At 42.4% G+C, this 13,962-nt stretch overlaps 1 protein-coding gene across 5 annotated transcripts in view; it reads left to right on the plus strand.

Moving 5' to 3' along the window:
* The first annotated feature begins 7,548 nt into the window (after window positions 1-7,548).
* The window catches only part of PRMT2IP (PRMT2 interacting protein), a 30,791-nt gene continuing 24,377 nt past the window's right edge, over window positions 7,549-13,962 (plus strand). For 3 of the 5 annotated variants that reach the window (XM_089538675.1, XM_089538673.1, XM_089538674.1), the window contains exon 1: window positions 7,549-7,899. The gene's annotated coding sequence lies outside the window, so the exon portion shown is untranslated. Of the gene's footprint in view, window positions 7,900-11,563; window positions 11,728-13,962 lie in introns of those variants that run through there. The other 2 variants (XM_089538669.1, XM_089538671.1) reach the window with 2 other exon arrangements.

Below are 13,962 nucleotides of genomic sequence, written 5' to 3' on the forward strand. Positions count from 1 at the left end.
ATCAAGTTAGTGTGTGTATTTTGTAAAAATACAGGATTACAAAAATCAAGAAAGAGATGCTACGGTTGACCTCATAAGTTTATCCTTTGTCTGTTGTCCTGTTGAGGCATAAGGCTCAGCATCAAAATAGTTACACAAACAGTGGTTCGGGGCTACAAGGCAGCTTTGGGATCCAATGCAACTATACCATGTTGTTGTTGTTGTTGTTGTTGTTGAGCGCCTTCAAGTCATCTCCGACTTAGGCGACCCTAAGACCCTAACGTTTGGGGCTATCATAAGGCTATCATAAATGGAGAAACCTATCATGGAGTTTTCTTCTCAAGTTTCTTCAGAGAGGGTTTGCCATTGACATCCTCTGAGGCTGAGTGGCTTTACATTTGAAGAGACAGAGAATAATAATAATAATAATAATAATAATAATAATAATAATAATAATAATTTTTATCCTGGCCCTCTGCACAATGCAACCAGGGTGGCTTACATTAAACATTAAAATATACATTCCAATGAATAGTCAGTTAGGATTTAGATGTGTTCAATAAGTAATCTGTATCTATATTTTGTAATTGGTTTTTTTAAATAAAGAACTATACATCTGCATCTATAGGAATTCTAAAATGGTGCTACTGGTTAAGTTCAGACACATGGTATCTGCAGTGGCAGCAATATTTAATGATGGTGGTGTCTAATGGGAGGATAGGAAGAAAGAATCTCACAAAGGAATCATGAGGACTTCTAGAAGGTCTCCACATCTGGTGCCATGGGGTATACAAAGGAACCTTGTACTACCTTTGAGAAATTGAGACTAACTGTGGGAAAGAATTCAAAGACACAATAATAATTATCATAATAATAATACTTATTATCCCGCCCCTCTACGCAATGCAACCAGGGCGGCTTACAACATTAAAATATACATTCCATAACATAACCCCTAAGTCCCACCCACCCCTTAAAATACAATTAAACCAATTACAATTAAAACATCCTTAAAAACAATAGCAATAAATAGCCAATAAATGATAACTGTAGCCAATCAGAGGTCAATAAATTTAATTTTTAATTCATTCTTTTATCTTCATTTGTTTTACAATAAATTTATAAATAATAAATAATTTAATAAATAATAACATGGCTGTGTTAGTCTGGGAAATCATAGAGTCATAGAGTTGGAAGAGATGACCAAGGTAATCCAGTCCCATACCCTTCTGCCAAAGCATCCCTGACATATGGCCATCAAACCTGTTTAAAAACCTCCAAAGAAGGAGACTCCATCACTCTCTGGGGCAGCGTATTCCACTGCTGAACAGCTCTCCTCATCCAGAAGTTCTTCTTAATGTTTAGGTGGAATCTCTTTTTCTGTAACTTGAATCCATTGTTCCATGCCCTAGTCTCTGGAGCAGCAGAAAGCAAGCTTGCTCCATCCTCAATATGACATCCTTTCAATATTTAAACATGATTATCACGTCACCTCTTAACCTTCTCTTTTCCAGGCTAAACATATCCAGTTCTCTAAGCCACTCCTCATAGGGCATGGTTTCCAGAACTTTCACCATTGTGGTCACCGTCCTCTGGACATGCTCCAACTTGTCCGTATCCTTCTTGAATTGTGGTGTCCAGATCTGGACACAATATTCAAGATGAGGTCTTGCCAAAACAAAATAGTGTGGTATGCAAAGGAAACTTGTAGCACCTATGAGACTATCTGAAAGAGATAAGTTGGTAGCACGAGCTTTTGTAGACTTGGTCTGCTTCCTCAGATACATAGAGTGAATTGATGAGGGACCTTTATAAGACTGAATAGTCCTAGAAACACAACACAGTAGATAACCATATGAATGAGTACTGAAATGTATGCAGAGGGATCTTGTAGCACCTTTGACGCTAACTGAAAGAAAGAAAACATTCAGGGTTAGCTTTGTTGGCCATTTAACAAATCCAAACAAAAATCCATCACTGATACCTTTATTGGCCAGTCAAAATGCACAATATACTTGTTGCAAGCTTTCGAAGCTCCATGCGCCTCTTCATCAGGCAAGATGTTACAAACCAAACAGTAGAGAGAGAGAGAGAAGAAGAAGAAGAAGAAGAAGAAGAAGAAGAAGAAGAAGAAGAAACACAATTGGAGATGTTAGTCAGATGTCTGCATGTTGTTTCAGTCCTTAGTAAAATGCTATGATGGGGAGGATATCTTTTGCAGGCTCTTCCTCTTTCTGGCCATGCAGCAATAGGGAGATTTTCAAAGTCTAGGAAATTTAAAGTCCATTTTGCATCTCAACAGGGACTCCTCTTTTGCAATCCAGTATGTCTCCATTATAAGATGGTTTGTAACAGCTTGCCTGATGAAGAAGCCCATGGAGCTTTGAAAGCTTGCAACAAGTATATTTTGCATTTCTGTTGGCCAATAAAGGTATTACTGATGGATTTTTGTTTGAAAGAAAGAAGTTGGAAGCATTAGCTTTCATAGACTTTCACCTACTTCCTCAGATGCATGTTTGCATACTGATTTTCCAGACTAACACAGCTATACCTTTGACTTCTACCACTATTAAAATGTAGTGAGGGATCCATAAAGGAGATGGGATGAGCTCACCAAGAGAAAGAATTTTTAACATAAGTTTTGGTAGACTTTATCTACTTCTTCAGGTGTATGGAGTGAACTGATACTCAGGAAGGCCTTTTATAATCAGACTGTATGAATAGCCATGGGAATGCAAAACTTATGGGGATGGTGATGAGTTGACAAGTTCAGTTTTAATGATGATCCTTGAAGGAGAAAGGCAGGAGGAAAGATGTTGCCAGAGGCCAGGGTGGGTGGCCATATGAATGGTGGAGTTTAAGAATGTGGTGTGTGCAGGCTGGGAACCAGAAAGGAGATGTGATGAAATGGCCAGGAGTGTCCAAAATGGGATGTTTGGTGCAGTACAGAAGATACTGGGGAAGGATCACAGACATGACATGGCTTCCCAAATATTTATTGCATCAATCCACCTGTAATGTGCCTTCCACTTTGCTGAGTGTTATCCTCTTTTCCAATGAGTCATGTTGCCTCGTGGTCTAGCGAAAGCGCAGCTGCGTCATTTTAGCTTCTACTGAGAGTTCAGATAAATAGACCTTGGGATAGTCTTCTTCAGTCTCAGACCCTCCAGATATGTTGAATTACTTTGATATTGGAGGGATTATATTTTTGGACTGCAACTCCCAGCATTGCTCTGCTAACAAGACTACACTGTTGGATGTCAACTCCCAGCGTCCCAAACCATTGAGGGATTTTGCTAGGTAGCACTGGGAATAGTAGTATGAAAATATCTGCATGGTCACAGATTGCCCCTCTCTGTTACCTGGATGCATGCACTTGTTTTATAGGAAAGAGGCAACCAAAGATACATAATTCACAAATCTATTTATTCCTGCTTTAACTAGACTGCAGATGAAATTTATATTTATGCATGTGTGGGTCATTCCTCAGTTCTTCATCATTTCAAACTTTATTGTTCTCTCCTCTCAATGCAGAGCCATCAAGAGATGGAAGGTTTGCAGGTTTGTTTAACAATGGCTAAGTATTCTGGGGAAATAAGCAATTGTCCATGCAGTAGCAAATACAAGTACTTGACATTTCGACCTCTAGAATGGAGCTTATTTCATTTTTATGCAAAATAAGGCCATTATCGTGTCTTCCAGAGGACTTTAGCATGCAAAACAGGGATTTAAAGAGCAATTTCTCTCCTCACTTCTTCCTGGAATTTTGGTTTTAATAGCCACATCACAGGCCACCAGTTCAACAGGTGCAGCACTTCACTGCATCCAAAAGACAAGCTGCTCTTTGGGAATTTTAGACTGCAATAGCAGCCAGCTATGTATGGAAGCCACAAGAGTTACATGAGAGTCGTTGTTGTTGTGTGCCTTATGTCCTCTTAAGTATATACAGAATTGCAGTTTTAATTCAGCTCAATATGTTTTGAATTTACTGCTATGTTACTTGGTAGAGAGAGCCAGTAGGACATAGTGGCTTGAGTGTTGGACTGTGACTATGGAGACCAGGGTTCGAATCCCCGCTCAGCCCATGGAAACCTACTGGGTGACCTTGGGCAAGTTGCATGTTCTCAGCCTCCATTGATTCTTTATCTATGGATTCAACCATCTGCAGTTTGAAAGTATTCTCATATATATATATATATATATATATATATATATATATATATTTCCACAAAGCAAACCTTGATTTTATCTTTTTATAAAGGGGACACCATTTTAGTCTGCCATTGTATTTAATGGGACTTGAACACCCGGGGATTTTGTTATCCACAAAAGGTCCTGGAACCAAACCCCAGTGGATGCCAAGGGCCCATGTTACAGAATTCAGCACTGTCCATCAGAAGTGCAAAAAATAATTTTACATTGTCATTCTGGGAATATACAGATCCCAGTCTCCAGCGGCCATGTTGGCTTGGAGGGATTTTGGCAGTTTCTAAGCTCTGATTGCTTGTAGAGAGCTTTTGAAATGAAGATGGATGTCACACAAGTTGTGAAGACATGGCTTTGATGTGATGATTTCAATGGGCTTTGATGTATCCCTGTCCTGACTCCTGGCCAGATTGGGCTACTGGGCAAGAGTAGTTTGCCATCTGAGAAGAAGCAGAAACTTTTGCCTGTCCAAGTATAATCTCTCCAGTGTTCCTAGGATTTCTCATCTAGGTTCCTCCAAGTTTGTCAGACTACAGATCCCAATGCCCCTGACCAGTGACCACTGATCCTGCTGGCTAAGCAATGAGAGGCCAGCAATGGCATTTGGGTACCCTGCCTTGGCAAAGGCTGCTTCTCTCAACTCTTGGTGGGGGTGTTTTTGCTGCCTTGGAAGTCTCTCCTGCCCCTCCTTTTATCCAGCTTTTGTGCTTTTGCTTCTCATGGGTCTTGTTAGACGAAAACTTTCCACTCTTTTGTGTTGGCAGCTCATCAAAAGCCCTAAGGTTCTTGCATCATTCTCTGAACTCTGAAGTCTCCCTTCTTGTCAAAGGCTGGTAATGTGATAGGAAGGAAGGAAGGAAGGAAGGAAGGAAGGAAGGAAGGAAGGACAGACGGACAGAAGGAAGGAAGGAAGGAAGGAAGGAAGGAAGGAAGGAAAGAAGGAAGGACAGACGGACAGAAGGAAGGAAGGAAGGAAGGAAGGAAGGAAGGAAGGAAGGAAGAGGTCAGCTGGGGCAAAGAAATGCAATGGTTATGGTAAAAGGGGTATCAGAGTCATTCTCTTCATCAAGGAAATTGTGTGGCCTTTTCGGTATTGTTAAACTACATCCTTTAGGAGCCTTTGCCAGAATAGCCAATGGTATGGAATTCTGGGAGTTACAGTCCAAAAACATCAGGAGACACATCATTCATTCATTAGTTTGCATCTTGGTGATTCCCAGCCTGGCCATGAAACTTACTGGGTAGCCCTGGACATCTACAATGTAAAAATGATGCCGTTTGCTACTACTTAAACTGCCATGGCACCATCCTACAGAAGCAGGGGATGTGTAGCACTCCTTGGCAGAGAAGGCCAAACTACAAAGCCCAGGATTCCAGGGAATGGAGCTACAGCATTTAAAATGGTGCCAAATGGCAATATTTCTACAGTGTAGAAGCACCCTATGTTGTCAAAACTGGAGATAACTTTAAGCACTGGAACAGGCAAAACATGTTGATCAGAGCAAGTAGCTTTACCTTTGAGGGCCAGTGTAGCATAATAGTTTGAGTGTTGAACTGTGACTCTGTGGAGATCAGAGTTTAATTCCCAGTTTGTGCATGAAACTCACTGGATGATCTTGGGCAAGTCGCGCTCTCTCAGCCTCAGGGGACGACAATGGCACCCCATGAGAGGTTTGCCATAAGCTGGATGTGACTTGAAACAGAAGCCACAGACAATTTTAGACTATGTGTTCAGCTCCACCAACAGCCATTATGCAGTGATATGCAAGGGTTTATTTTGTACTTGGTAAGAGACAGGCTTTACTATTAATCTTTGCAGAGTGTTCCAGCAGATAAAGAGGAGCTGGGCACCTGCATTCTTGAAAAAAACTAAAATAAAACATCTTTCCGCCCAGCTGTGAGAGATGTGTGGGAGGTTTTCTTTTCTCTCTGTCGCTCCTCCGTTTCCCTTTACTTGTAGCATTAGTGTTTAGGTCTGTGCACTGGGGATTTTTAAAAATAGTTTCAGTTCCCTTGTTAGCCACAGCTTGGTCTCACTCAAGGGAAATGCATCTGAGGAAGTAGGCTGAAGCCTAGGAAAGCTCCTGCTGCCAACTTCTTTCTTTCAGTGAGTCTCAAAGGTGCTACAAGATCTCTCTAGATATATTTGGACATCACATTGCGTGACATAAATGCATCTGAGGGAGTAGACTGAAGCCTAGGAAAGTTCACACTGCCAATTTCTTTCTTTCAGTTAGTCTCCAAGATTTCTCTATATACTGATTCTACAGACTAACAAGGCTATATCTAAATATACTACACTATGGCCTGTTACAGACAGCCAAAATAAAGCTGCTTCGAGTCACAGTGGAGGTATGGTGTTTCAATGATGCATGCGTCCTAAGAGTCCAGAAGCCCCACCAAAGCCACGCTCCAGTCCTTAGGGCTGGAGCGTGGCTTTGGTGCGACTTCTGGACTCTTAGGATGCATGCATCATTCAAATACCATACCTCCACTGTGACTCGAAGCAGCTTTATTTTGGCTGTCTGTAACAGGCCTGAATTACAGTATACTACAGTATACAGTATACGAAATATTATCTGAGGAAGTAGAGTTGTCTAGGAAAGTTCATGCTGCTAACTTCTTTCTTTCAGTGAGTCTCCAAGGGGCGACAAGATCTCTCCACATACATTTGGATATTGCATTACTTTACACAAATGCATCTGAGGAAGTACAGTAGACTGAAGTATAGGAAAGCTCCTGCTGCCAACTTCTTACTTAAAGTTAGTCTCAAAGGTGCTACCAGATGTCTCCAGATACATTTGGACATTACATTACTTTTCATAAATGCATCTGAGGAAGTAGACTGAAGCCTAGGAAAGCTCATGCTACCTATTTCTTTCTTTCAGTGAGCCTCAAACATGCTACAAGATCTCTTTGGCTACTGATTCTACAGACTCTATCTTTGAATTCTTCCTCTCTGCTTTGGCTTTCTTTCTCTTTCTGAGCCTGGAAGCCAATATTCCTGGGGGGTTTCTTGGCCCTTCTGGAAGCCTCCTTGGGGGACCCTGATGGGATTCATCCCTCTTGAATCCGGATCAGGCTCCGGATCGCCTTGGTTTCCTTGCAGCTCCTCCCTTCGACCCACCCCCTCTTAGCTCTCTCTCTCTCTCTCTCTCTCTTTTTCTCTTGCTTCCGAAGGGAGGGACTGCTGGAGAAAGCCAGAGAGAAAGAAAGAGAAGGAAACCCATTGAGTTTCAGAAGTGGTGCTGCTCCGGAGTCACTCCGGATTTGCTTCCTTCCTGTGCAAGGGGAGGGGAAGAAGCCTCTCTTTGGGTGTTTGGCCGAACCTTTTGGATCTGGGATCCCTCGGAGTCTGGTTTCCATTGGCATTTTTTTGTTGTTGTCTCTTTTTAAAGCGAAGTGAATCCGGATCCGCACCTTTTCTTTTCTTCTCCTCATTGAGAAGTTTGGGCTCTTTTTCTTTCTTTGGAAAGCCAGTGGCAGATCGCTCTTTGCCGGACCAAATCCGAAGGGATCAAGTCCCTGGGATCAATTGAAACCTCTCTTTGCCTCGTGTGGATCCTTTTCTTCTGTTGCTACAAACTTGCAACTTTGTCTCCACCATCTTCCCTAAAAAGTTACTTTGTTCCAGCCTTCGGTGGGGGAGGGAATAAGATGCTTTTTGGGGGGTCCAGATTTACCTCCAAAGGAGCCAAGCCGCAGCAGATCCAGGTAAGAAAAGGATCGGACCTCTATGTTTTTCCCCAGGATTCTCACCCAAGCCCAAGCTGCAAATCCCAGGAAGGAGCTAAGCACTAAAAAGTGGTGCCAAACTGCATTATTTCTGCAGTAGAGATGCACCCACAAAAGTCATGTGAAACTGCAGATCCCACGACCCAATAGGATGGAACTGGAGCCCTTAAAGTGGTGTCATACTGCATTATTTCTCCAGTGTAGATGCATCCACAAAGACCATGTAAAGCTGCAAATCCCAGGAAGGAGCTGGAGTGCTTAAAGTGATAGCAAACTGCATTATTTCTACAGTGCAGATGCATCCACAAAGACCATGTACAACTGCCAAACCCAGGGCCCAATAGGATAGAGTGCTTAAAAGTGGTGCCAAGCTGCACTATTTCTCCCATCATCTCTACACACAAAGCCATTGTAAAATTTCTAAGTCCTTTAGGATCCCATAGGATGGAGCTGGACCGCTTCAAGGGATGCCAAGACACACGATTGCTTACAGTGTAGATCCACTCTTTGGAGAGCTTGCAGGCAAGAGATCCCTGAGGAATCTGGAGTCACTCCTCACATAAACAGGCCTTGGGACAAGGATTTGGGTCCAAAAGCAGGGATTTCCCTTAGTGATGTAGTTTTTGCATGGAAGGGGGCTTCTGGGTTTCCATTCTTTGTCTATACAGGAGTGCAACCAAAAGAAAACCAGAGTGATGACCTGTCTTGCATTGCATCAGTTTATGGGAAATGTAGGAGAAGGGAGGTGAATGAATGGAAGCAGCTGTTCTCCAAGAGAGGACCCAGGTGGAAGAAGTGTGTGTTTGTGTGCGTATCTGTGTTGTGTATCTGATGCTTGGGTCCCTGGCTGGCCAGAAATGTCTCCTTCTCCATAAACAGAGCCTTCAGGAGGAAGAAAGAATCAAGACAGTGTTTAGTCTGCGGGTGATGAAGTTGGACGCCTTCCCGGAACGTGCTTCCAGGACTGGATCCCCAAGAAGAGATCTCTTGGATCACATCCTGATGCTCCTCTCCTTTCTCCTCCCTGGCTTTCTGAAAAATACAATTTTCACCAAATTAAAATGACTGGAGAGAGACATTCTCTTGGAAGGACACAGGCCTCTCTGCTACCAAAAGGAAGAAATCTTGGACCCCTGGTTTGTCCAGAAGAAGAAAAAATGTTTAGTTTTTTTGGGGGGAAACCATGAAAAGGAAGGATCTCAAGTCTCAGAAGTCCATGCACATGCTCCTAGAGACCCTCTTTGAACAAAATAAGTTTAGTTTGAGAGAGAAAACAATATGAAAAGAGATCTCATGCTTCAGATGGAAGGGGCTTCTTGGAAAGCACTCTGCACATGCTCAGAGAGACCCCATTGGAACAAAAAAAAAGTTTAGTTTGAAGGGAGAAAACATGAGATCTCAAGCCTTATAAAAACCCAAAGATGTGGGTGCCTTGGAAAGCACTCTGCACATGCTTATAGGGACTCAATTTGAACAAAAGTTTAGTTTGAGGGGGAAAACCATGAGACTGAGAGCTCTCAAGCCTCAAAATCCCATGGAAGGAGTGTCTCAAGAAGTGCTCTACACATGCTTGTAGGGACCCCATTTGAAGAAAATTGTTTAATTTGAGAGGAAGGGTATGAAAAGGAGAGATCTCAGAACCCCATGGATTCTCAAAAAGCACTCTGCACATGCTCATGGCCGCCCCATGTTCACCACCACTGGGCACACATTGCATTTGAAAAGCTGAGTTTTTTTCCCTGCATTCAAGTCTGCAGTCCTGTGCATGTTTTAATAGTGAGTCAACTCTGTTGAAAGTATGGTTTTGGAAGGAAAAATGTGGGTAGCATGGCACTCAAAAGTCCTGCAGGGGTGTCGCTGTGAAAGTGTTGCTCCCAGATAAGAATTGTGTTGCCATCCCCCCCATGACATTTTCCTTAACATTTTCTAGGATTGCAGTAAACTAAAATTTAATTGGAGCCTTCAGAAAGAGAGCTCTGAGCATCCAAAGGGATCCAGGGAAGGCAAACACAGCAAATATTAAGATTTCTAGGTTTGAACCATTTCCAGCGTATTCAAAACAGACAGTTGCATTTGTCTGTTCCAGCATGCATGACAGATCCAACAGCATCTTTGAGACTAAGGCTGCATCTACACTGTAGAAACAATGCAGTTTGAAACCACTTTGTTGCTCTCTCCTATGGAATCTTGGGATATGTAGTTTTGCAAGGTCTTTGGACTTCTCTGACAAAGGGTGCATCTACTCTGTAGAAACAATGACATTTGACACCACTTTTAATGGCTATGGCTCCATCCTATGAAACCCTGGGATTTGTAGTTTTGTGAGGCCCCAGCACTCTGGGCAGAGAAGGGGAAAGACCTTGTAAAAATGATAAATCATAGGATGGAGCTAGAGCGCTTAAAAAGTGGTGTCAAACTGCATCAGATCTGCAATGTAGATTTCTTATTGTGTGCCTTCAAGTTGCTTTCGACTTATGGCAACCCTAAGACAACTGGATCATGGGGTTTTCTTGGCAAGGTTTGGTTACAGGAGGGTTGGCTTTGCCATCCTCTGAGGCTGAGAGAGTGTGACTTGCCCCAGGTCTATTTTGATGTCTCACCTTTGTATGTTTTTAATTGTATTGTAAAATGCTTTGAGTCCCAGTTTTGGGGAAAAAGTGAGGAGGTGATGATGATAATGATGATGATGATGATGATAGACTCAAACTACTATGCCAGGCTGTGTGGCTTACTCCAAAGTAAGTTTGCAGTACAATACCATAAATAATAATCATCATAATAACAACAAGGTGGTTCAAACTGCTATGCCAGCTGGCTGTGTCAGTGTGGTTTACTCCAAACAATAAATAATAATAATAATTGGCTCAAACTGCTATGTCAGGCTGGCTCTCTTACTCCACAGTAAGTTTGCAGTACAATGCAATTAATAATAATAATAATAATAATAATAATAATAGTAATAGGCTCAAACTGCTATGCCCAGTGTGGCTTACTCTGAAGTACATTTAATAATAATAATAATAATAATAATAATAATAATTTTGCACCCCACACCACCCATTTACTGCAGCCCTGCTAGTCTTGGATGCTCTGTCAATTTTTCAGATGGATTGTCTGCTTTAAAAGAGCAGAGGAAATGAGGGAAGCATGCTTTCTTTCTTTCAACAGAGAAAGACAAATCCTGCCTTGGAGAGAAGCTGGGTTTGATCTCCATCTGACAAAGTGTTCTGTGTTTATTTTTTTAAAATGTTGGGACACTTTTCCCCAACCCTCTCCTTTTTTCCTCTTCCCTTGACTGTGGAGTGGATCTCCTCTTCTCCCTGGTTCCCACCAGATCATCTGTTTCTTGTTGGAAAGTTACGACAATGCAATGGCCCTAGGCCTTCCTTCTTGGCCATGTATGGATTGCTCAAGTTGTGCTTGTGGTTTTTATAGGAGAGTGTGGGAGGGTTGGCCTTGGGTGGAGGGGGGAAGTGGGCATGCATGCGCATGAAGGCACGCATATATAAGGCTGGAAACCATTTCTTCGGCACAGACATGTGGTTGGCTCTGGCTGAAAGCTCTACCTTGTGCAGAGGTGGTTGTGGGTAGCGCCTGAGCCACCGAAAGCTATGATGTGTGTTGTAACTATAGTGCTCATGTACACAAATGTGCTCAGTGGGCAGGGCAGAGGAAATGCCTTTGGTGTGAGCGAGCATGTCATGCTTCCACCAGAGGCACAAGGGAAAGCATACACACAGTTGGGCTCTCCTTCGCCACAGGGAGCTGCTGCAGGAGGACACACATGAAGCCAAGGAGATGAAAAATGTAGGAGAAAGTAACTTTTATTTTTTGTGATGCATGGAGCCAAATTTTGCTTGGCTGATTTTGCTGGCAATGCTTCCAGAAAAGTACATTGTTGGGGAGGGGAAGAAATGGTGCGCATGTTTAGGTGAAAGGCGAATGAACCTATTGTGAGGTTTTCTTGGCATGATTTGTTCAGAGGAGGTTTGTCATTGCCTTCCCCTGAGACTGAGAGAGTGTGACTTGCTCAAGGTCACCCAGTGGGTTTCATGGCTGAACTGGGAATTGAACGCTCCAAAGTCGCAATCCAGTGCACAAACCACAATGTCAAACCCTCCACTGAAATCAGTGAGTCTGATTTATGAGTAAATGTGCATAATGTTGCACTGTTCAATACTAGTAAGATTATCAGTAATAATAACCAGAAACTGGAGTGCATGAAGAATGCTGCTGCCTATGTTCAGTTTACAAGGGAAAATCTGGACACCATTATGTATAATGTTTCTGTTTGTTAAAGATACGGCTCTTTAAAAGGGTTACTATCAGATGTGGTAGAGTATCATGCCAGTGGTATTTGGTGTACAGTGTTATTTCCCTGCCGTCGGTGGTGGCTATGCTTTTTTATACTTCCTAGTAATTACATATGTGGTCATGCATGGTTATGTATATTCTGCCAATGCGAATCAAGCAACACCAGTGGTCTACCACTAGTATCAGCCTACAGCCAGAAAAAAAAAGCACCTCTGAAACCCGTTTCTAGCAGCTTGAACAAATTTACAAGTGTTGGGACCATACTGGGTTCGTTCTCTTGTTACATGCACTAAAAGCCACTTTTAAGTAAAATGGATGGTGTGCTATGTGCGTTAAGCCAGACTTGGGATCTTGCCATGCCGTTGTTCAGAAACGAGAGGTAATTTCTGGGCAAAGCAAAAGTTAATGAGATTGCCAGCTTGGAGAGTTTCCCCCCTGGTAAAGTGTTTTAGAAGTGTTTTATAAGCCATCCGTAATATCGCTGAGCAAACAGAATGGGTCATGAAACTGGATGACTACATTTCCAATCCATGTGGTCCTGAGCTCATGTGAGACAGAAAATAGGCACGGCGAGAAGGAACCTTAGCAAATGTGTTTTGTTTTCAGTCAAAGCATTCTTGGCTTGTTTGGTGACCGTTAACATCATGTGGGCAGGTCGAATGATGGATATATGTATGCCGATGGAAGGCTGGACTTTGTACAAAGGCAACACATCAATCATTAGCACATTGCTCACATGCTTTGAATGCCAGAAGTGGTGTTACCTGTTAAGTTTTTAAAACAGGCATGGAAAAACAGTTGAAATACGGGCAGGGCAAACAGGTTATATTGTAGCTCATGCTAGTGTTACTCAAAGAAAGGTTGTAGGGACGGGACTGGGGGGGTCCCCACCAACTGTGTCAGCTTCTCTTAAAAGTTGGGGAATTTGTTAGATCAAGGAAGCTTACAAGAGGCTGGGTAACGTGAGGATCATTTTCACCTGTGTATACCAGTGGAGAGTGGATAAGTTGTTGTGTGCCTTCCTGTCGATCCTGACTTAGGGTGACCCTATCATGGGGTTTTCTTGCAAGATCTGTTCAGACATTTGCCACTGCTTGAGAGCACATGATGTGTCCAAAGTCACCTACTGGGTTCCTATGGCTAAGCTGGGAATAGAACCCTGGTCTCCAGAATCTTAGCCCAAAACACTACGCCACAAGAGGCATTGGCATTTCAGGGTTCCTGACTTGCCCACAATTGAACCTGGGATCCTTTGCATATGGAACAATGTACTCTGCTCCTCAAATACTCTGAAGGATGAAAAGAAGGATGGAGGAATCTACAGACTGCAATGGGACTAGCATCGTAAGAGGGGGAAAAGACAGATGGAAATAGGATTTGACTAACCCTGTGAAAATGTGGGCCAGAGAAATTAGGTTGCTTCATAAAAAGGGAAGAATTAATGCGGTTTGCTTATTTATTTTTTGTTTTTGTTTTTATTTTATATTTGTATATTTTATATTTTTGTTTTATTGTCCCACCACAGGATGCAAGGTGGTATACAATGGCTTACAAACACAATACAGTCTCCCCTCAGGATCCACAGATATTTTATCCACAGATTCAGGCATCCACAACATACATACATACACTTTTCAAAAGCAAACCTTGATTTTTGCCATTTTATAGAATGGACACCATTTTACTACACCATTAATTTAATGGGATTTGAGCATCCACAGATTTTGG

The sequence above is a fragment of the Sceloporus occidentalis genome, unplaced genomic scaffold (genome assembly GCF_023333645.1).
Source record: "Sceloporus occidentalis isolate IW3139 unplaced genomic scaffold, rSceOcc1.0.p SCAF_9, whole genome shotgun sequence".
NCBI lineage: Eukaryota > Metazoa > Chordata > Lepidosauria > Squamata > Phrynosomatidae > Sceloporus > Sceloporus occidentalis.